This window comes from Patagioenas fasciata, chromosome 1 (assembly GCF_037038585.1).
Source record: "Patagioenas fasciata isolate bPatFas1 chromosome 1, bPatFas1.hap1, whole genome shotgun sequence".
Lineage (NCBI taxonomy): Eukaryota > Metazoa > Chordata > Aves > Columbiformes > Columbidae > Patagioenas > Patagioenas fasciata.
This window is the reverse complement of record NC_092520.1, coordinates 92,298,493-92,323,632: the sequence shown is the minus strand read 5'-3', so window position 1 is coordinate 92,323,632 and position 25,140 is coordinate 92,298,493. Positions and strand designations below refer to the sequence as shown.

General features: G+C 37.7%; 1 protein-coding gene across 8 annotated transcripts in view; it reads right to left on the bottom strand.

Annotated features, from left to right (window-relative positions):
- The window catches only part of ITSN1 (intersectin 1), a 144,197-nt gene that overhangs the window by 118,407 nt on the left and 650 nt on the right, over window positions 1-25,140 (bottom strand). For 3 of the 8 annotated variants that reach the window (XM_071810676.1, XM_065862515.2, XM_071810718.1), the window contains exon 1: window positions 24,892-25,115. The exons of 2 other annotated variants lie outside the window; for them this stretch is intronic. The gene's annotated coding sequence lies outside the window, so the exon portion shown is untranslated. Of the gene's footprint in view, window positions 1-19,304; window positions 19,329-24,891; window positions 25,117-25,140 lie in introns of those variants that run through there. 3 more of the 8 variants (XM_071810709.1, XM_071810724.1, XM_071810689.1) reach the window with 3 other exon arrangements.

Sequence of the window (25,140 nt, the reverse complement as noted above, 5' to 3'; positions counted from 1 at the left end):
CCCAACCCAACCACAACCAGATTAAAACCCCACATCCTTCTCAAGTGTTCCAAATTATGACAAAATACGCCCAAGCAGGATGTCATATGAGAGCATCACAGACTAACAGCAGGTTTTGTTGTTTTCCCATGTTACATGGGAAAGCATTTAGAACAGTATTAATAAAAAGACTCTGATAATTTTCAGCAAAGCCTGGTAATTTTATGTAGGTGTTGGAAAACCAAAACTGAGAAATTAATGTGAGTTTGATTCTTGCTTTTTGGCGATCTGGTCATTAATATAGTTACCACTTTCAGCCAAACTTTTCAGAGTTTCTGCTTTTTACATGAATGACTTTTAACTATAAAAACCTTCACAAATGTTAAGTTCTACTGTTTATTATATTTTTTTTGCCAAACACTCAAATAAGATTAACAAAGCTAGTCACCACTGAAAATGCTTTTCAATACCTGTGCCAATGAACAAACTGCTGAGAAGGTCACTTCTGTATTCCTGGTACTTATCTTCTACTCTGGGGAAAGGATAACCTGACCACAAAAGAATTAAAATCACAACCCACCAAGCAGGCAACGGGTGTAGCAGCAAGACACACTGCTCTTTTCTCACAAGTAAACAACTCCTCACTTTCTGAAAGCAGGAAAAATTGAGACACTTATCAATGTAATGTTGACATTTATCAACAACTGTGGTGGACACCCCAGGCTAACAACAAAAATGGTATTTCTGTGTACAAGAAACTTGCAGTTACAGACATGGTTTATTTTCTTGCCATGGCCATGTCACTTTATCTTCTTCAGTCACATAAGCTTTAAGTGTTGTTGCAGGAAAGCCCTCCACAACTACTTCCACAGGAACTACCAGGTTTTTGTCTGTTCTTGCCAAAATACTACCTAAAGGACACACTGTCCAAAACACATTTTAATTCCTCGAGACCTTCGAGTCAAAGCTCAAGAGGATGGCTATGATGAACATTCTTGGTGAAATCAGATCTATATCGCTCAAAATTCTCAGACTAGTTTAAGATCCAGACAACAGACTTCTTTTTTTTTTTTTTTTTGCCATACAGGTTAAAGCTGGCTTGCTGCTTTTCACAACTTGTCTTTCATTAAAACAATACTAGTTTTCTTGCTATATTAACTCATACCCTTTTGGGTGAAGGTGTTTATAATTTCTTTAACTGACAACTAAACATTAATATCAATAATTATAAATTTAACATGAGCAAGGTGATCAGAATTTGTCTTTAACAAACGTACAGATTATTTCTTCAGAGAGAGTTAAGAGATTAATTCCTTGACTATTTGGTCCTTTTCTTCTTCCAATACATGAGAAGCAATTAGATACTGGTTATTGGCATTAATATCATCCCTTCCAAAGCAAATTACAATGATAAATCCAGTTTCAAAGCTGGGAAAACTATGGCAGGAAAGTGTTCTAATTCATAGTAAAAGTTAATAGTGTAACTTGGAGCAGAAACATAATTCAGTCTGATCATAAACCACAATAACATATTTTGCACATCGGTATTATAAGCAGCAGAGAAACTAAATGATAAGGTTGGAAATGAGAAGTTGAAGAACCAGACATCTTCTAGTGTCATTACATTCTGCATCTTCATCCACACAAGAAATGTTGCCGATGACTATGTATTTATTATCAGCAGTACTCAAACAGCTCCCAAGCACTACAGTTAAAATACTTCAGGATAGTATGGGCTATATAACCAAAGCAAAAGTCCTTCCCTTAAGGAGTTCCCAGTTTAATCAAATGGAATTAACATTAGGAGGAAAGCAAGCAAAGGCTGCAGTGATAAGATCATTTCTTGTATAGTCTAGCTAGCACAATTTGAATGGCTGTTTCTAATCTGGTACATACATGGGTTGGTTTTAATCTTGACAGCATTTCACCCAGTAATTCCACTACTGAATGAACTGTTACTGAATTACAGTCTCTTTTTAAAGAGATGACTGGCATTCATTAAAGATTTAACATGATGGAAAATTCACTACATCACTCATCTGTTTCTAAAACTCTTACTAAGAAATACAATAAATATCTTGTTTTATTTTTACTTTAATATTTGTTGACTTCATTCTGAACCACCAGAGCTTGTAAAGTATAAATTATTTTCTTTTTTTTTTTTTAGAATGAGATTTCAGTTGTTTCTTAGTACTCACAACTTCCGTTTTTTCTTTTTAGTTGTCTTTACTTATAGAGGTGAAGTAATAAGCTGCTTTTTTTTGTTTGTTTTTGGGTTGGTGTTTTGTTTGTTTGTTTTTTTTTTTTTTTTTTTTGGTTAGAAAACTTCATTAACACACTTGCAGTTGGCAAGTTCTGACACCTACACTTACAAAACAAGTTCTAAAACTTAAAATCTGAAACACAATAATTATGGAGTTAGGAACACATGCTGCAGCTACAAGATGGCCTTACATTCGCCTAGCATTAAGTTCAAGAATGATTCAGTAAGGAGGACAAGGAAATGCATAATATCACTGCTAGATATGAAAGCATTGTGTTCTCTTAGACCCTCAAAGTCTATTTTGTTTAGCAAACATAAACTTGAGCAGTGATCTCAACTGCCAGTAAATAATGGTTTATAGTTATACTGAATGCTAATAGAATTGGATAAAGCAGATTGGTTCTACTATTTACATTACATAAAATGAAGACAGTCATGCTTTATTTCAGAACTGTTAACCTGGCTGTTTCCACTGATACACGGATCTCTAAGCAGTAGCACTTAGAAGATACACTGAGTACAAAAGAGAAAAGTGGCCAAAGCCTGGAGTCCAGCCTCAACCAAATGAAAGCAAAGCCTGAGAGCTCTGTAATACCTAAGTGTTAGTTTCATGTTACTTGTACATTGGTGTATTATTCTAAGATGAGGCTGTCATGTCACACCTTCAACTTAATCACCCTTAACTTTTTAACTCTAGTTTTTCAAGTATAACACAGTTGTTTTGAAAGCCCCGTGTAGCACTGGATCACTTCTGTTTCACTCGGCACTTTTCCCTTCTCTGATTTCTAATCTCTCCCACCAATATAACAATTAACCTTATTACTGACTCATCAAGAAACAGTCTAACTACAGAATAATATGATTACACTTTTTTTTTTCAGATTAACTCTTTCCTCAATCTTCCATCAACTATCGCAGCACAACTGCTTCTGCGACCTCCTATACTGAGGTGGACACTGTGATATTACTTGTAAGCCAAGAAGGTCGTGTAAATATACCAGAGGGTAGCTGACAAATTTCTTCCCCCACTTTCCTATAGATTCCCACTATACAGCTCTGCATGAACTCTCCTGTTTCACCATATTGGTCCAGCATTACTCCAGTGTTCCTGCCCTCTCAGTGCATCATTTTAATCAATCATTGCTGCTTACCTCTACTGCAGCTAAAGCTACCCTAACCGCGAGGATTCTTTTTTCATATCCCTGAATGAGCTCAGAAGTGATAGAGGAGTGGAGATGGTGGACGTATGAGCTGTGTTTTCAGTGACAGGACTGAAAAGCAAAGAAATTATGGACACAGTTTAGATTTGTGCTCCCTCTTTCTGAGTAGGCCAACTAACTGCCTCTAACATTAAACAGATTGGAATCAAAGGACAGCTTGATGTTCTTAGAGGAATGAGGACAGCCAAAGGAATAGGTCAGAACCATCAAGTCTTTCTTGGACAGCAGTGGTGGCCTTCAGTCCCAAGATTTCACTAGTTATAGGCCTAACCTAATACCATGTGGCTCTGCTGTGCAAATCTCCATTCTTGTCTGAACTTGATAGTTGATCATTTAATATGAGGTTAATGAAAAAAGGAAAAGAAATAAAACATCAGATGTTCCAAGTTTTCATTTCACACAATAGTTATGCTGAAGGAAGGGTAAGGAGGAAGAAAAAATCTAGAGTCAGCAAAAGCATAAGTTGAGAGAGTTCAGGATCTGTGTCTCCAGTCCCCTTCCCCTCTCCTAGGCAAAGCTGTAACATAAAAAGGTCTAATAGTGCAGAGGCAGGATAAAGATAGCGATATAGGAGAAGGTGCAGATGGCTCTGTCCTTTGAACTACTCCAGTGTAGGTCAGTTTGTCCTCCATAAACATCTGCTCTTCTGAGTTCTTAGAGAAAATGGGATCACCAGTTAAATAAATGCAGTGGTATGGCAAAAGCACTTTGCTATAGCAGATTTGTCAAGCAGATTTTCAAAACAGTGTTTTAACAGGAGGAATTATTTAGTGTCTACCAAGCCTTATCAGCATTTCAGAAGTTGTGTCAGACCACATCACTATTAACTGAAGTAGTCAACATCTTCCACCCATGTATCTTCTGCTCTGAATCTCTTCAAAGCTTTGTCTTCCAAACTCTTCTGCATGACAGGAAGAGCTCTTTCAGATCCAAGAACAGTTATATTATGTCATTTAGAAAAGTGTTCCTGTTATTTGCCTTCCTTCTGGTCACACTTTACCCTGTTGTTCAGACACAGGCTGATAGCAGTCATTCTCTGCAGCTTTTTTTTTTCTTCTAATTTTGATCTTGGGGCAAAACTCTCTGAAGGACAACTCAGAAAATACATAAGCATTCCATGAACCTGCCCTGAATATGAGTACCATCCCTAACGAATGGCTAACCTCCCTGCACTTCACCAAAAGAAGACCCCAAAGCAATGAAGGTGAATGGCAAAGACTTGCTCATTGCTTTTGTTTTCAAAAAGAAAAAAAATTTCAAAAAGAGATTACTTATCAGTGAATTGCTTAACACCACTGAGCAGCATGTTGTAATTTCTTCTTTACAGCAAGAACAAAACAGGCTTTAAAAAAAAATCCTGAAAATATGGACACTTCCCTAATTTTTTTGGGAATTATTTTTTTCTTCCACAACAGAGCTTCCCAGAGAAAGCAGTCACACAAATGCTCTGTAAAAATTAATAGTTCCAGTTGTCAGATTTATACAGATTTAGCAAGCATTTAACAAAATTCTCAAGATTTAATCATAAGGATTCTCATATTGAGCTAAAAATGTCTTCTCGATCTATAAAGTTTCTGATGCAGCACTCACCAGGAAATTCTCCGCTCTGTGGTACTAACACACAGAGTTCTGGCCCCAGTGCTGTAAGCGACTGAATATATTTGTGTACAACGCAGTGACCTAAGTACTGCACTCAATCCAGTTATCTGACCCTTTTGATTTCATCACAAGCAACACATACAACTTATATGTAATAAAAAGTACACAGCTATAAAATATATACATAGCACAAGCTCCATGTGTGTGGGTATCTACACAGAGTGCCATGTCACTTCGCATCAAACAGTAAGGTTAAATACAAAAACGAGTTTAAAGAGTTATGTGGAGCACAGCTGTCCAGGTGCCGGCAGCGGGGGGACTGCAAGGGCAGCCTCTCTGAGGCTCCAGCAGACCCACCACAGGGCACAGCTGAGCCTCTCAGGCGGGACTGCAGTGCCTCAGGGAAAGCACATGTAAGGAAGGACAAAACACAGCCTGGCAGCGAGGGGGAGAGTGTGAGAAACAGCCTGCAAGCACCAAGGTGAGAGAAGGAGCTCCAGGCATGAACAGACAAAATTGTTCTGACTTCTGAAATTATTTTGGTACTATATAAGTATATACAAGCAATGAAAGTATGCGTAGACTGACTCACACAAAGATTTAAAAGTTTTGGCTTCTACTCATTTGGCCCACAACAGGCTTTAAGAAGACTTCCCCAAAGTTCTCTGAAAACAGTAACACAGTGAATAAATTACCAATGCTATATTTTAGTCAAGGAAATTGCAACAAATTGTGTTTAAAACAGATTAAAGAAGAGGACACAGTCTCTTTTCTACTTCATATATTATACAATAAGCAGTACCTGCCATACAGGATACAATTCAACAATCCTCCTCAGTCTCTATGTAACTGAAAATCACTTAGAGGCAGGGCAGCTTTAGAAGAATATTTAGAAAACTTTAGTAATAAAAGCATACAAATACTAGTTCCCAGGTGAATACAGAGAACATACATGAGTCTAAAGCAGCTGACATATTGCAACGAGACAATTTTATTTAGTTAAAGATTTACTTGTGCTAAGATGCGGAATGCTTTTCCATGAGTAGGATCACCAGTTCTCAGCTTTACAGAAAATGAAATACTTCTTTTAAAACCAACCGAATTAAAGCAATGGCATGCAGTTTGATAAAGGAAAAGACACTTTAGGAAAAAAAATATTCCAAAGATGTACCTGATGTTACCTAAGGATATTAGTATACCATTTAACACAAATATGCTTCCAGCAAACAATGATAAGACAAAACAGCACCTTAAATAGCAGCTTTTTGGGGAAGAAATGCAAATGTTGGATAACAGATTCCAAAACTTCCTGTGCTATTTTTCACATAGTGCTAAGGACAGACCCTTGGGCACTTGTAAAATTAAGGTATTTCCTTACACCAGAAAGGTTGCTTATCAGACAACACTGCACTTGGAGGATAAAGGAAGTTTTATAAAGTTTAAACAACGAATTAAGTATGTTAAAGCTCAATCCATACAGGTAATGTCTCCTATTTAAAATAATGTTTAAGAACACTCTAATGAACTGAAGTAAAAGGGCTGCACTACGCAGGGCAGGGTATATCCCAAAGTAAGGTTTTTCTGGTTCCTTTCTCCATCAGGATACCAATTCCCCTCCAAAATGCCTAGAAGCAATTTTCACAAAAGAGCAAAATCATTTCAGGTGTGTCCACAAGGGTAGGCAACCAATATATTTAATGGGATAAGGGAAAGAAAAATGTTTTGAAAGATGAATGGTAAATGGTAGACACATATACAAAAAAAAATTTAAAAGCATATTCCAACTTATAAATCCTCTTTCTAAATAGGACTGACTGCAAGTGAAGTTGAATGATACAAAAAAAAAAAAAAAAGTATGAGGGCACACGACAAGTTTTTTTTTTTCAGATGACAGATGCACCACATAGGTCAGTCTCCTACAACTCAACAACAATCAGAAAAGTTTCAATCCTTGGTTGGGGTAAAAAGAATCTTCAAAAGCTCAGATACAAGGACAGGAATAATCCCGCTGAATATACTACCAGTGGTAATAACAAGTTCAGAGACAGCAAATAAATGACAAAAACAGGCACACAAAAGGGGAAGGCTTTCCGTATATTTCACTAGGGTCGAACTGCGAGTATTTTTGGAACACTGCCTCCTTCAAACCACAGATACAGTGAAGTTAAGGTTTCCCCCACTACACGAAGAGATAGGTAGAAGCAGGGGTTTATTGGAAGAAATGATAGATTTCCACTTTAGTCATAACAAGCTGGATGTTGCAAACACTATTCCACAGCAGCATTTACTAACTGCTGAGTAGCTGAGGGAGCAACAGGATCACTCAAACACAGTGCCACCAAGTTCCAGGCTACAAACACCGCATTTCTGCCACGGGTTGGGATTTATTTTGAGCCAAGACAGAACCAGGACATACATACAAACAAACCAACTCTAAGAAAAAAAAAACTAGCTATGGAAGATCTGATTATTTTTTTTTAAGAGACACATATCAAGCAGTTAGAAAAGAGGTGCTCATTGTCAGCATACCAATAATTATAGTTGATAAGATGGTTTCTCTTAAGAATGCAGGTTACAAGGGGATGGCACCATGTGCACTGGCATTTTTTCATACTTGATCTGGAAAACAAGTTACATTGTTATGGTCCTTCTGTAAATGACCAAATACGTTTGTATGGCTAATAAAAAGAGTCACTTCCCTGTACTGAAATGTTTTAATACCTCTTTACAGGATAAAAATTCCTTTCCTTAAAGAGGATAAGAACATTAACATTATTGTTAGTGCTAATGGTTTATTTACTGTGAGTTACAAATCTGCAGTATGGTGAGGTTTATTTACTGTAACTTACACATTTCTCCCTATGGGTACTTCAAAAGTCAGCTGTTTTTCAGTATCTAGTAATCAGAAAAATTTCTTACAAGTCACATTATGGTTGTGTGGCTGTCTTCAACTAGGAAAAAATCAAATTGCAAAATTGTAATACAATTCTCTGATTTCCCAATACAATAGATCTAAAAAAACATTACAAATTTGATTCAAGCAGAAAGACAGCTATGAAAACAAGCCTACTGAACTCCTCAAAAACCCTCACATTTGCAAGTTTTTAACATCTTAACTATTAATCAGTGCCCAATTACACACATAAATACAGTTCTGCTGGTATGTAACAATATGATCCTTATTCACTGAAGCTGTGTGGTGGCAGAAGGTTGATTACTATGAAGAGACACCCTGAACTCTGCGTCCTCAAGCGACTTGTTTCCTCAGCAAAGGCAGGGACAGAAAAAAGGGGGAGATGAAACATTTATATGGGGAGTAGTAAAGAAAGATCATAGAGAGGAGGGTAAACAAAGAATGAAGCAAGACAAGCCTGATAAAAGAACAGAAAGGGCATGATGCTACAGTGGACTTTGCAGTTCATCCACCTCATAGTTCAAATACAACTCATCCCCTTTCTCCATCAAATTCCCACAGCTCTTACAGCACTCAGGTAAAATCTCACAAAGATTAAGCTTTCCACGTTTCACATTTCTGAGAAGACATTAAATACAGTCATCACTCAGTAATGACAAAAATCAATGAAGACAGAACTTCATTTTAGGATCTGACTTGCTTAGAAAATTGTGTATTTCTTTTTTAAATTAGTCAATAGGATTCTAAGACCTCTTCTTTTTCATCTTCCCTTGCAATACAAGCCCTGAACAAGGTTCCGATGGGACATAGATGTTAAAGTAGTGAAAGACTCCAGCCATTTTGCTAAATCAGCAAACTGTAAATTCCTACAGAATCATCAGCACTACATCTCACCCAGGAAGTTTTCTCTGGGTATGTTTGTTGCCATGAGCTTTACTTTGTTTGCTGAAATTCAGTGTTTGCCGAAATTTAGTGTCTGTCAAGACAAAGCCACAATTTGCAGGGAACCAGAGATGCCATATCTAGTACAAGCTTAACCAGTTACCAAGTAAAATCCTGAGACCGAATCAAGACATTTACATCATCTTCACTAAAATGATACTTCCATGCCTAAAAATCACATTCTGTAAAATGAGTAAATAATCACATTAACACAAGGAATCTGTAGTGTTTAGGTTACACCATTACAAAGGCCATGAAGCTGCCTAACTTCTCACCATTTTCAGTCTTGCCATCACTAGCAAGGTAAGAGAAATTACAGAATCTTATTTCCCATGCTTTGTTAACAATTACAGCTCAAGCTCTTGAAAAGCTGCTTAAACTTGCACATATTTAGCATATTATTTTCTCTTACGGTTTCAAGAGTGATAGGATGAAATACATACATTGATAGTGACCAACATACTGGTATGCCTCCCAAAATAGAAAAATAAAAGTCTGGTGTCCAAGCTTATCCTGAAGACAGCTCCTTCCTTTCTACGCTGATATCAAGTTCAAGATAAAGCACACAGCCAAAGCTCAGAATGACTGAAATAAACAGCTCACATAAAATATATGTGTACATATATGTAATGAGATTGAAAAAACATTTGACTACATGTAACAGAAGGGATGTTATATGTACGCTACCATAGTGGAGATATTTTAGTGACTATAGTTCTTCTGGTGCAAAGGACATTTCTCAAATCTCAAATTTTAAAAAGTGAATTTAATAAATTCTTCTGCCTCTTTGTGATGTAGTTTTTTGCTGCTTGACCACTTCTGATCTCATCTTAAAACAGACTTTACATAAAGGATTCTCTTTTTTTTTTTTTCTAGCTGTTTCGATGACTGTAATCTACCAATCTGATTTGACTAAGTAGTTCTCATAAAATTACTCAGTTTCCAGCCCGGAGAGCACAGTATCCATGGCAGGCACACAACATACCAAATTCAATTATCACTTCTCACAAATTGAAAACAGTACTCTAGTAAAATTTCTGCTAAAAAATGTGTTAAGAAAGTAACATTAGCTTTTCAAGATTCTCCATTCTTTGGTCATTCAAACAGGCACTTAGTATCAATATAGCAATAAAATAACATTGCTAGGAACCAAAAATTGCTCAGGTTAAGGGGAACCTCTTTTTATTGGAAGAATAGGAAACTAACTCACTTCACTAACTGCATCACATCTGTAGGTCATGAATCAGGTTTATGCATATATATTTATAGACAAGTAGAAGAAAGAACAGAGATTCATACTTCAAGATTCCAAATTACATTTGCTTTCCATTACAAGCATGTTAACATATCTTCATGAGAGAATGATAGATATGAAAACTTTGTACTATTTATAGCACATGAGGAATACATGTTTGCACCATTTATAGCTCACATTTGCAGTAGTGAATTAAAACCCAATAGATAAAATTATTATGGTTCCTATTCAGTCAATCTACTCGAGAAGCTATCACAACTTTTAAGGTGCTTTCACTCTTGAATCAGAATCAGGATTACTTTATTTCTCAATCTGGCTTGTCAAAAATAGGGGCAAGTTTACCTTGAAAACTGAGTCTTATGACTCCAACAGAAGATAGCTTGAGGGCCATTTTCCACAGCACAGACATCATCAGAAGAGGTTTAGGGACAGCTGTGAAGGAAGCTTGAAAGAGCAGAGGCTAGCATAATTGGCAGTACATTCAGCACTGATTTTTCAACTCACAGTGGCTGGCTTCAGTACAGCAGAGCATACTCTAAGAGCTGGCAACTGACAAGATTTTAAAAATAAACTTTGGATTATAAAAATACATTTCTGATTATTTACCTTCTGAGTTAAGACCTCAAAATGAAAACTGGCATTATAATGAAGCAGCCACTCCTTCACTGATATTACAGCTAATGAGTTATCTTCTAAAATAGCAAGATTTTCTTGTAGTCACTTGTCTGTAGAAGTGTAGGCTAAAGGTATTTCACGTTAAAAATTAAGTTGTCAATATTTCAGCTATTCAAAATTCCCTTATACATACATGTTACAATCAAACATTCAGACAGAAAAGCCTTTCCCAAAAATTCAACAGCCTAGTTTTCAACTCTCCTGAAAAATACACATGGCATTTACTGGGGTTTGAAATGCAAGGCAAAAGCCAAAAATGAACTTATTGAAAATTTGGCTACTTGCAGGAGAAAGAATCTGAACTTTTGCTTCAAAATTAACTTGTCGCCATTTGGGGAGAAAAATGTAGTAATACTCAACCACCACTTGACAACAGAATAATGACTATGTGTCTAATCAAGAACCACTAGAGGCACTAAATATACCAAGTACAATACACAGTATTTTCTATTAGATATATTCAGTTTCAAAGCTGTAAACAGCCATAACAGGTCCCATGAAGCAGTAAATTATAATGTGTGAGACACAGTGAGATAGTTAAATTAATTTCCTCTAAAAACCTAGTGACAGTAACTAATTTTCCTAAAGCTACTGTACTACTTTCTATCACTTGTTAAGGTTTCCAGAGCAATGCTAATATAAATCTCATTCATAAGTCAAATCAACTTTCTCACATAAATGAGTAATAAGGTACCCACAGAGATAAAATTACACTAACATGCCTCCATTCTCATCTGCTTAAATACTGCTGCAGTTTCAGAACCCAAGTACTGAAAGTAGTTCTTCAAGCGTACATCTGTTTTAGTGCAACTTTCAAGCAGGAAACCCCAAATTATGCAAGAAAAATTCCAGTAAAAAAATGCCAGTTGATATGCTTAGTGGAGAAAAAAGCAGCAGCAAGTAATTCTCAACAGAGCCTGTCAGCAAGCACAGCCAAGAGATGCACTGACATTCTACACTGACTGGCCATTTACTCACACACTTCTTTTCTTACTCCTTTTTATTTTTAATTCTTCAACAAACAATATCCATGACAACTGTTTCAAGCTACAGTAATTCTACTATATGGCAACAGTTCATGTTCTTAAAACCTGCCGAACAAATCTCACTAATTATTTTTACTACCAGTTCTTAGAGGTTAAATACATTATGACAATTGAGATAATAACACAAGTATCCCTGATATACATTTGTCTATGGCTCATTTAGTCACTGCTTGTATAGCTGAGAATTGGAATGCTTGAGGAGAATGAAAAAATAAACAGCACCTCCAGTTCCTTTGAGTTACTAACAGAAGAGAAAGAATTTTGAATTAGGCCCAGAAGAAAATCAACATCTTCCAATCCCGCAACTATTACTTTAGCCTTTTGAAAAGTTCCTGTTTGTTTAACAGCCCAAAAATGAAGTCTTAATGGAAGCCTCAAGAAATCTAACTGCCAACAGCCAGTATGTTGTCAAAGCATGCAGTGTTAAAGTCCTCAGAGAACTGAAGATACCAAATGGAAGATCCAGGTTGAAAGAGAATCAAAGTATCTGGGTAACAGTCCAGACATTGAAGACCAACAAGAAAACGTAATACGTCAGGAAAACAGGGATCTCTATGTCAGGTGTAAAGCTACAAATTACAGCTGGTAGACAACATCAGGCTACACAAACATAGTAAGTTTTCTGTTTTACTCACCTGTTCCTCTATATTAACCTACTTTGAATTTGGGTAGTCTTCCATAGGTGTTTCTGGGAAATCAGTCTCATTACTGACAATTAAGAAAACTATCAGACTGCTTCTGAACTAAAGCATTTAGAATATTAAGACAGAAGTAAACAGAGACCTGCCTGAACATGCAAGCAATGTACAGGCATTAGAACAATACAAATGGCTTGAGAGGAGGCCATTCTCAAAAAATCTGAAGGGATACAAGATGAAGTGCATGGGCCATCCTGACCAGAGCCTATGTTGATTTATTTCTGAGTAATAAAAAAGCTTTGATTACGTAGACAAATCCTTGAGATCTGACCTCCTAGAGGGCTGCATATGCCAGTATAATTGAATCCTGGAAAATATCCTATCTGTGACAGCAAAATTGGTCTGCTTTGGAAAACAGGAATTTCAGAGTATCAATCCCTAACAATATACCTAAATCATCTGCGAATTATGCACTACAAAAAAAAAAAAAAAAAAAAGGTAAAGTCTGGAGGAGGGGATCATAGTAGTTTCAAGTGGTATCTAACAGTTGCAAGAGAGATCTAATTCTGTGATTGGTTTTAGTGCAAAGTCAGCATTGCAGACCTGTAAGAGATATTCAGTTAAACTTAATTTTTTCAATGCTTATCTCTAGATTGGCATACCAACTGAACAGATAAACAAAGATGCAAAAGAAAAAATGAGCCATAACATTAAAAAGCTATAGCCTGGCCAAAAATATGAGTAACCAGATAAACAGTGCCAGAGGTCACAGCGTCCACCAACAGTACTGCTCATGCAAGCCACTGAAAAACAGTAATAAAGAAGTCTCACAACGAGGCACCAAGCCAGCATCACCCCAAGAGAGAAAGACCTTGACACATTTTTTCCGTTACCTTGCCAATAACCTCCCCACTGTATCCAATCCACTAAACATTAAAATCTGGAAGAGATATAATGATTCTATAGCAACCAGCTGCTGAGATATTTTTCAAACAGAATGAACTCAATACAACTGCCAAATACTTTCCCAACAAATTTAGCCTATTCCTAGTGGGAGGAGGAGAGTATGTTCACTGCTGTGATGCAAGATACAGTGCAAATCTGAGGTCATCACAAAACTAGAGCAATTTAAAACAAATCAGATGATCATGGATAGGTAAATAAACCGACACACAAATTGTAGGTATGTAAGTTGCTATTACTCTGCAAGGACAGACATATCACTCAAGAAGCCTCTCCACTGAAGTAGCACTTCCATGAGACTTTTTTCCATACTCGTTACTTCCACCACCACATCACCAATGGGTCAATTTTAATAATACTTCCACGTCACCTCTAATAGTCAATTAGGGAATCTTCCAGAAATTTAAAACCAACACTCACATGAACATGTCAGCTCCACAGTGGTAGTTCCACATATGTATAATTTGGTTTCTCAAAACAAAGCAGTCGTTTGCTTGTCTCTGTGTTTAGATGCAACCACTTCTGCTATAAGTCTCCTGAAGTGCGTATCTGTAAAAACGTCCAAACTCCCTACTATATGCCTACAAATATATCAGCTAAAGCATTTTTCTCAGTAAAACAAGAATAAGAGACCACGAGAATTCAAAAGCATAGTTCTCCTTAGCTGATATGCATGACAAAGGAAACCTCTAGGTAACTTGCAAAACCAACTAAGAAGAATCAAGCCTAAAGCAGGTTTCCATACCTTGCCCCAAATAAGTGTTCTCAGAAGATATATTTTAGAAGTCTACAAATCAAAAGAAAGGTGGAAGCCACCTAACTAGGTAACCTCTGTCTGTTTCCTTTTATCACAATAACACTTTGTTTCTATTTAAATCTTCACAGAATAAAGTCTTTAATCTTTAATGAAAGACAAAGCTAAGCTAATACAAGATGAAATTATTGGTTGACTCTATTCATTCGGTTCCATAATATAGTACAGGCATAGCAACTGAACTCAATAGGTAGATGTTTAAAATACCTCAGTTGAAACAGGCTCCTGTTTTTCCTTTTTGGCTAGTTTTGTTAAACTGGTGTTTTTCCATCTCTCTTGCACAGCTGTAGAATATGGTTCATTCTAAGTATCTAAGCTACTTCAGAAAAGTACCTGAGGATTGCCAGAAAAGTCAAGAGCTTCCTCTTAAACATGGCCTGGTACAGAACCAGAAACTGCTGCTACCACCTTAAAAACAATAGTCAGAGCAAACTAAGTTTGCAAATCTGCAAACTGCTTTATCTGTGCTATTTCTAGCCTTCTGCCCTTTTCTTGCCCTTTACGGTTACTGTCTTTTTAAACCTCTCTTAGCTACAAAGTATCTCAAGTGGGGAGTAACTGCATGCATTGTTCTCTCTGGAGGAATCTTTTTTTTTTTTTTTTTTTTTTTAATTTATTTCTCCCATCCACCCTTTTTCCTTTTTGAATCTGCGTAAGGATAATAAAGCACAATAAACCTCCACACAAAAGGAAATGAACTTTCACAAGAATTTCAATATGCAAGCTTCCTAGGTTTCATTTCAGTGCACAAAGTTTAGCTGAGTCAGCATTCTTGATTCACAATGCTTGCAACTTTGAGAGTTTGCCTGTTTTGTTTTAAATAAGAGGACTAAATTTCTGTTGCTGTTTTAAACTTTCCAAGCAGAATGCCTAATTTTGATTTTGATGATCGTTTAAGAGATTCAGCATGATTATATTCCCTACATACATTCAGGAAAGGTTTTTTAATGTAGTTGTTGCCCTGCGCCAAGTAGCCTTTACTTTCCTTTTCCTAACAAACCCCAGGTGGTTTAATTTATGATTGCATCAAGGTAATCCAGGAAAAGCAGGAACTTAGCATTGCCATAACAAATTTCAGAAACTCTAGGAATTTAGCAACTCCAGCAGGGAATCCCATTTTCCTTGCAGCTACGGTTAACATTTTCCTACTAGAAGCACATACAACAGGAAAAAAATACAAAATTATTTCTGAAGCTTCATGCATTTTCTAATTACAGAAACTGTATCATCTATCAAAACCAGAGAAAGAATCCTCCTCCTTACTTATACAAAAGTCCTTAAAACTCCACAAAAAAGCCCACAACACACAATAGGCAGAAGGTTTATTATTCAGCTATTAATGGAGCCTAGCAAGTATCTAGAAACAACTAGGAGCTGAAAAGACTCCAGTCTTTCAGTCTGCTGAAGTTTCAGCTAACATGTCATCCCTGGAATACGTTCAATTCCTCAAGCCAACAACTAATAAGAGCCAAGATGCCAAAAGGTCAAGGCTCCATTTCTCTTATCCCTGCCTCCAAGCAAGTGGTGAGACCAGGAAGGAAAAAAGAAAAACAGTTCTACATATTCCTACTCTATTTAGTCCTACAGTTCTCCTTTGTCAGTAAAAACTTCAAAGTCTGTATCAAGACAGGAGCAGAGTGAAACTAGCTCAGACCCTACCACTTTGTCACCTACCCATGAAATTCTGAATTCTAATATTAAAGCCTAAAGATTTCTGCTGCAGTTTGACAAAGGACAAGCAACAGCATAAACAAATGGTGATGCCTAAATACTCAGAGATACCACATGGCGTCAAATGTAGCCTTTGCTGTACAAACACTGTATTTGAATTGAGTTAGACTCCATAGGATCAGACGATGTTCACACTGAAAAGGTTTGCCTTCAGCTTTGTTTGTTTTAGTCTTATTTGATAAAGCCTTTCTTTAAAATAAATATTTTCAAACTTTTCTATTTTTCTCCCACAACACCAGTAGTTCTAATCTGGGGGCACTAAGATGATCTGACACTAAAATGTCTAGTCTCAGACACACACACACAAACCACTATGCTGCTTTTGTTACTTGAATATTCCTTTCTTTCTTATTCACACAGCATGCTAAACAATACCACTTGGTTCTAGACAACAGGCTTTCAATGCAAATTTAGCTTTTAAATTCCATTTAACAACCCATACAAATGCTATCACTAAATAGTCCACAGTCTTCGCCAGGGTATTTCCCATAACATTATCTGAAAAGTCTTAGGTAACACAGAGATAGAGGAAGAACAGGAACAGGTACAAAGCATCAAGGTCTTATATAAGTTTGTAGAACACATCAGCTAAGTTCATGCAGGGTTTGGTGGTTTAGGGGAGTCTGTTTGTTGATTGGTTTCGGTATTTTTGGTTTTGTGTGTGTGTTTGTTTTGCTGGTTTTTGTTTTGTTCGAGGTTTTTTGTTGTTGTTTTTTTTTTTTTTTTTTTTTTTTACTTAGATGACAGCTTTACTTAGGGATGCTTCTAGGTTATTAGATAAGTAGTCATGGTTTTGTTTTTAAGTTCTAAAATAATAGCAGATGAAATACTTCAGCTTAAATTCACCCAACTACTTAATAAAAATAAGCTGATCTTTTAATGTCATACAAGAAAATTTCTCAGCAGTTCAGAATAACATTAAAAGTATGTGACTCAAAAGGATGCATCTTTTTCCCTCCTCCCATCCCCCGCCCCGAAAAAAAACACAAAGCAAAATTGGTTTGCTTGCATCATTGACAGACAGCACAAGTTTTAAGCAACCCTCTCATATTTAGATGTTGAGTTTAAATAGCAGCATCAAATGTACATTTGCGACACATTTAAGGAATCAATCCATTGCTGCATTTGACACATTAAAGTCAGCACTGCATCTGGAGTATTTCGTACTTCTGTTTCACAAGAGTGGATTCAATTTACTGTGCAGAACTATGTGACTTATGGTTCATCCGTAACTTCTGATTGTGCAAAAAGGATGACTAAATAATCAAAAAGCATAAAACCGTTAAAGTAAAAATGCTGCACAAGCTTCAACTCCATTAATATTATTCTGTTCTTAGAAGTGTGGTAATGGAGCATGTTCTGAGCACAGAAAACACCCTTAGCAGCTTTCTACCAGCAAGCCTGGCTCAGCGATCATAAAAGCCTAATAACGGGAGGAACCTACTATCGAAGTGGCACAATCCAACTATTTTAGTTCCATGTCAACTAAAGATCTACTCTTTGTATCACTAATGTCATCTGAAGGGCTCTTGGCAAACAGGAATTTTCAACACTAAGACAGAGTTATTGATACCAACTAAGCCACTGACTCCTGACCACAATCAGTCGTTAAACATCTCCAAAATTCACAATGTCCTGCCATGAATTTAAGCATGTGACCCTAGCATATGCAAACATATTTTAACACTTTTATGTTCCTAACTTTTCCACTGAATTTAAGTTTTACGAACCAAAGTTTAAAAAGAAACAACTATAAGGAATAGCTGTAAAAGAAGAGGAAAACTTTGTAACATGTCTGGGTTTTAAATTCAGTATTTGCCCTAATACCTTCAGCAACTTAATTCCACATTATTCCAAGCAAAAATTCTTCCTTCTTCTCTTTGTTATTATGCTGGTTTGCAATTTCAGCACACACTGAAGAACAGAGGTAGTAATATTGAATGCTTCTTTGCGAGAAAATTTTTAAAGTATTTCATGTAGCTCTACAAACTACTTATAGTAACATAATTCACAGTCTTTCCTTGTTGGGATTAGCTCTTACAAACATCAACAGAACAAAATCAATGAACATGGAAATACAAAGTTTAAGTGCCAGCCTTCAGGTAACACTGAAATATACATGACCATTAAAATAAAGAAACACAGATACAAGAAAAAAAAAAATAAAAACAGAACAGATAAGAATGATAACTGGTGAAGGTAAGGAGCTAGGACAGTAAACATTGCAGCAGCACAGGCAATGGATACACCTTAGGACCAGCTCAGAAAGTTGCTGTCTAAAAAAGCCAATTACACTGGATGCCCACGCAAAAACAAACAAATCAACAACAAATCTGAATATCACAAGAGTCTGTCTGCCTGAGAAAAACAGAGAACCAAGTTTATTCAACAGGGACTCACATGATTCAAAGAGAAAAAAAAAATAACAAACAGTTTAATTTCTTGAAAAAAAAATACTATTGCACCATCCTTTTTGGTACATTATCAGATTACTGGCATTTTATTACAAAACAGAACTCTGAAGCTGTCAGCTTTTGTTTATGATTCTCTGCAAGAAAGAATCTTACTTCCTCAACATATCCTGAAGATTTTTGGAAGCTATTAAAACCTTACACTGGGTAATTGAGCTTCTGTCTAGCAGACACAGGTATCCATACAGACTCTCCATACAACTAAAGGCCACCCACATACCTGCAGGCAACTCTTCATAGGTGTATCTATACATTGTAAAAGATTCTCTTCAGCTGTCGGCTTTGTGTGTGTACAAACACGTGTTAATACAAAACAGCCTGCAGGATGAGGGTTTAACAATGTGAGGCTAATGTCTAAACATAGTGTAATATAACTGGAACTAGGATCTGTTCAGTTTTTATCTTCTTTGGTTATAAGACTGGCAGAAAAGATAACACTGAAATTGTGATGAATCCTGCAATGATCTATTAAAAACCTTACTTAAAAAGCACTAAATATTGCACCTCACAGTTTCCAGGGTAGTCCATATTCCTGTGCTTGTGAATTTGAAATTGTAATATAAAGCTAGAGTACATGAAAAACGTTACCAATATGAGGCTTTTTTTAAAATAAAGAGGTGGTGACCTCAAAACACAAAATTAGCTCAATAGTATCTTCAGTTTACAGATCGGTCATATGAACACTTCATAAACAAGTACCAAGTTTCTAAAACACAACTATAGGTATTAAACTGTAACATAATATGAAGATAGCCACAATTGATAAGCATCCCAGTGTCCTTACATAAACTCACCTTGACCTTTGAAAGTTAGATGTGCAGCTGACTTCACACCACTTCTTCAGCTAAATGGGCACCCAAGACTGTTCTATTCTATGGAGACACACAGCTGAATTACCTTCCTAGCAGTCAATATTGGATTTCTCCTTTACAGTTCAACTGGTAGGGCAACTAACAAAAAGCTGATGTATACTTTGCAGGATAGGCATTATTCAGAAAACAAGAGATAACTTTTTTCTTTCCCCCCCCAAACCAGTGGTTGCTCTTTCTTAAACACACAACTAAGACATCATTTTTGTAATTTTCTCATATACTGTTTCTAGGCACTCACACTGACAGATTAAAAGTACCATCAGAAATGAATAAAAGTTCTTGTTTCTCCAGTGCAACACTGACATGGGTACCTTTGGATCTTAGCAGGCCTGCAGAATCACAGGAAGAATACAACAATTTGATTTGCATATCTGTTAAATTTATTGACAAACCAATCACTTTGTAACATGTTGCAAAACCGTAACTGATGGCTTAAAACAATTACTGTCTCATTTAAGAGTTCGTGGTTTACCTCAAAATCCTAATACAGTTCTACAGATGTCTCTGATCACAAAGCAAGGACAAAGTCAAGGAAAGCTGCCTGCTGGTAAGCTATTATAGCGGTGGTCTTCAAACCCTAATAAAGTTATCACTGCAGAAACTCTGGCTGTCAGATTTTAGAAACCATAAATCTACGTTTTGCATTACTTGCCACTCAGTATCTTCAGTAAGTGCTCAAACATATAGCTTTGATTTTCATGAGTTTTTTATTTTAGTCTGTTAAGTCTCAAAAATTCTGTTGAAGATATCTGTGGGCAGTTAATGAAGGTGATTTAGTTATGCCTAACACACTGTTCAGTAAAATCACATGCAAACCATAACACCAGTCACATAAATTAATATAAACTAGTATATGGATACAAAACATGATGTTATACGACATGATAAAAACTGACATTAACTGTCAAGGATGTTGGAAACTCAGACTACCTGCACACAGCATATGTGATTCTAGCTGGAATTTCTACTATGAAGTATATATTTCATTAAAAACTTCACTTTCCATTGTTTTATTCTCAGTTGTAAAGTTTGGGAATTACTTTTGGAAAACATCTTTAGAAAGTATGGCCAAAAGACAAGTAGAGCAGGTAACTAGTAAACTGGTCCAAAGATTCTACTTTGTGTGGTTTGAGTTAGAAATTTTCTGAATGTTGTACATAATTTCTCATATATAGCTCACAAATTATTCAGGGGTATATTTAATTGTTGTAAATATTTACAATTATATATGAAAGTAAAAAAAACCAATGTGCTACAAAGGAGTTCCATGAGTCCTCCAGAGAAGTCCCAACCATTTCAGGTGGCTCTGCATGAACCCTGTTTCAGAAACCAAAGATTTGAACACAGGTGTTCTGTGTATTTTGGAAGTATATTAATAACTAATATCTACAAATCCTGCATTTATATGAAGCAAGTAAAACTATATCTTGAAACGATGCAAAGATAAACCACTGTCCAGTCATTTATAGTAGATTAGTCACCCTCATGTCCAGATCCTTAAAAGACATTTAGGTAGAGAATCCCTATGGAAATCAGGAGGAGCTACCCATCAAAACATAAGGGAAAACCTCAACTCTAGAGACAACAAGTCTTCAGTGAAATTATTTTAATAGTATTACCAGGGCTTGCTAATATTTATCTATAGCACTAGAACATACCATCAAGCCTATGATTTTCAAGGACTGCCATCACACAAAAACTTATTATTATAAATCCACAGTATTTAAATTTCAGTTGTCAAAACTCTGTTCACCACAAATATCCTGTGGGCACACGCAACTACAAGAGACAGAGCAGGGAAGGGAGATTGAGAACTATGGTGAAACAGAAACATACAGCAGAGATTTAGGTTTCAGGCAATTAATAACATCATTATTTCAAAATCCCAGACACAGATTTTACGCACACAATACTTATGAAAAGTTGACTTTATAGCTACTGAAATGAAAGTAGCACTAATCAATTCAATTACCTCAGAAACAACACAGGAAAAAGGAAAATATAATATCCAACATATGTAACTTCAATACATTCATAATAACAGAAAACCAAACCAAGTATGTACTGTGTCATTTAATGTTTATGCATTTTGACTGATTGCAATGAAGGGAATGTTGTATAAATGTATCTTTCACATCAGAAATAGAAAGAAAAAAAGGCCATTTCTTCCTGGGGAACATAGAAGCTACCTCTGCACTACTCCCCACACCAAATTATTTGATTTCCATTTGTTTTCTATTCTGGTCAAGAAGTTAATCCTCTGACACTCTGAAGTAGACAGACAATTTCCAGTTTCAGTTGTAGAATGCATTTAAGATCAGCAATTAGAAACTAATCTCTCCTATACGAGTGACGTATGGTCTGTCAAGAACTTGACCCCCTCTACCCCTTACACACACACACACACACACAGCGCTATGTAGATTCATTCTAGACACGTAGATTAACTAGACATCTACAGGCACATTCTAAAACTATACAACTTTTGTTTTGTTGTGTGAAAGATTGGCAAATACAGTTACAAATACTGCAATCAAAATATCAAGACATATAACAACAATGCCACCCCAAAATAATCAGTGGAATCTGTTTGGGTTTTTGTTTGTTGTTTTTTTTTGTTTGTTTTGTTTTGTTTTGTTTTTATTTTAGAAAGTGTACTCTAAAAAGAAGTTAACTACTTTTGCTACATATCATACAGAAATTTTAGCATCTCACAGTAAGGTTTTACGTGCACAAGTAAATTATCATCAGATCTCAGACGGGACCAGATTTCTAATACTCTACGACACCACCCAATTTCACACTATGCAAGTAAAAACAAAACCAAGTTACTGTGTACCGGGCATTTCAAGTTCAGCAGCTGTATTAAATACTACAGCAATGAGCCTTCAAAGTTTCTAGCAGACAACAGGAGCAGAAGCAACCCTTGGTTTACCTTCTTCGAAAAAAAAAACCACAACACAAAAATCTGATTTCTTTGGTTCCATGCAGGTTAACTACAGTCACCCCCACCCGAAATATGTATTACAAATAAATATTTCTGCTTGTCATTTATTATAATCCACTACTAAGGACAGCATAAAGAAATGTTCGTAGTTGATCATTACTCTCCATAATTATGTTCTCCACATTCCTCAAGCCATGGCTTACATTTTCCTTAACTTGTTTTTCTTTTTATTCTATACAAAGAGAACTCTCATATTCCTACCTTTCCTAGTGTTATCCTACTAAAAAGTAATATTACAATCCACAATTACAGTACCAAGATCAACCAGAAAAGGCTATTCAACATCATAATTTCAAATTATTTAATCCTAGATTCCCATTCTTTCCTGAATCCAAATCTATCCTAATTACATGATTAGAGGTATTAAGGAAAGGGCATGTAGACTTTCCAGCAAACAGCAGCACAAGACAGAACAGGCACTGCAGGTCATTGATCTATTTTGAGATATCAATTCGTATTTTACTATATTTAAGTAGTTATTCCACTGAACCAGGACATGAAGGAAAATTATCAGGAAAACACAGCTACTCTGAAAAGGATCTTATCTGGAACAAAAGACAGTGGGATATTATAAAGGGAACACTAGAACTGAAAGAATTAAGCGCTGTTTGTAAAGCAGCAAGCGCAAAGAGCAGCTCACTCAGCTGAAATGAAGTTTGAGCCTAATACACTGGAGAAACTGTTCAGAAACAGTTCATCTGTACGAAACATGACCCCTGTAAAGCTGCCAAAATCAGTGAGAGCATACAAGTGCTAATCACGCAAGCTAAAATGGCTCAAGCTGCTTTTACTTATATGCACGCCTGAACATAAATGACTGCATATCCTAAATTATAAGTTACCAAAGAGAATGCAACTGTTTTATTTACCTGTACTTCTGTATGCAATCAGTACACCCCCCCACTCCTGTACTTGGAAATCTGAATACAACTGACATGCAAGACTCCTTCTATACCTCACCCTCTCAAGCAGGGTTTGGAGATGCAGTGTAAACATTTTAAAACAGGAAGAATTTTGTAATCAATTCACTGTTACTTCAAAAAGTATACTGTATAAAAACATCACCTGGTTATACTCATCACAGGAAGTTACTGATGGATAGAACAAAAAGGCAAAAGAAAGAGAGGTTGTCTAAGTGTGGAATAACACTGCACACAGTCTAACACTCTCCAGAGTCATCAGTACCTAAACACAGTGTTTGTCTTTTTGATTTAGGAAAAAATGCACACATTGGAGGTTGACTTCAAATATTTTGTTGAAGTACATAGCTATTACCTTAAATATATATTACCATACAAGTTCTAAACAAAACACATACCTTAGAACTAGGGGGTGGGAAGAGGTAAAGGAAAACAGTGTTTCTTGCTTTAATGAGTATCATATCTGGAATGCTAGTCATTTACCAGCAAGAACTATTTACTAAACAATGCTCTCTTTAATGAAGTGTTCTCCCTATCATGACATCCACACCCCACAGAAAGGTAGAGTTCATAGAAAATATTGTCTTCTAAAAGCAAAAACCACAATTCTTTCAAAATAAAGAAGTAGCTGAATCAGAACAAAAGACGTCCACAGGAAATATTATCCACAAAGTTGTCTGCTAATCCGAGGCAAACAGCAACGAAGGGACAAAAAGCCGACCGTATTCCCGTTTCCATTTCCCTGACACTCTGACAACATTCCCTCGTTCAATTGGTCGTGTGCCCTTTTCAAACCGTAAGGGATGGCATTCTTCCTTCCCTTCGCACCGGGGCGGACCGTACGTGTCGAAGGGGCAGGGAGTAACGAAGACGGAGGCAGCAAGAATAATCGTTATCTAACGCGGCAAAGGGAAACCCGCACACAGCCCACGCTTTGCATTCCACGTCCGAGATGCCCCCCGGGGGACACGGGTGGCCGGGACTCGGCTCCCTCCGGGAGCGATGGCTGTCTTGTGACGGGTGGGGGGGAGCTGCGCTCTCCCCTAGCCAGCGCGCACGAAGCGGGGCGCTCCCCCCGCCGCATTGCCCCGCTTCGCCCTCTACCCACAAAACCGCAGCTGCGAAAACGGCACCCGTGAAACCCGCCCCAGTGAGGTACCGATAAAAATTAAAATCATAATAGTGAAAAAAAAAAAAAAAAAAAAGCCGAGGAAGGCAAGCGGTGGCGTTCGCTCCAGCGCGCAGCGCGCATCCCGCGGGCGCCCACCTCACCGCTCCGTGCCCCCCCTCCGGCCGCCCACACCGGCGACGACCACGGCACTGAGACGAGGAGGAGCGGGGCGCTTCGCTCCGTACCGGGCACCCGGCGCCTGTCAGCGGGTCCGGGCACCGGGACACGCCCGGCCGCCGGTACTGTGCGGAGGTGGGGGACAGCAGAGGCAACGCGGGGCAAAGGCGCCGCTGCCCCCCCGCGGGTGCCCGCCGGGCGCCGTTGGCCTGGGGTGAACCGTCGCCCCTCCCAGTCAGGGTACCCTCCCCACCCCTCTCCTTCCCGTCCCCTTTCGCCGCCGCTGGCCAGTACCTCATATCTGCGCGGGCCGGGGGGCCCCACTCACACCCATGGCGACGGCGGGGGGGATGGAGGAGCCGGAGCGGCGTCCGCCACCGCCTCCGCCAGACGCACCATCCCCTGCCGCTGCCTCCTCAGCCACCGTCTGGCGGGCGGCGGGGGGGGGAGGAGCCCTGGCTCGCGCTCGGCCTCACAGCCGTACTGACGCGCGCCGCGGCCTTCCTCCCGCCCCCACCACGCGACGGGCAGGCGGGAGTCGCC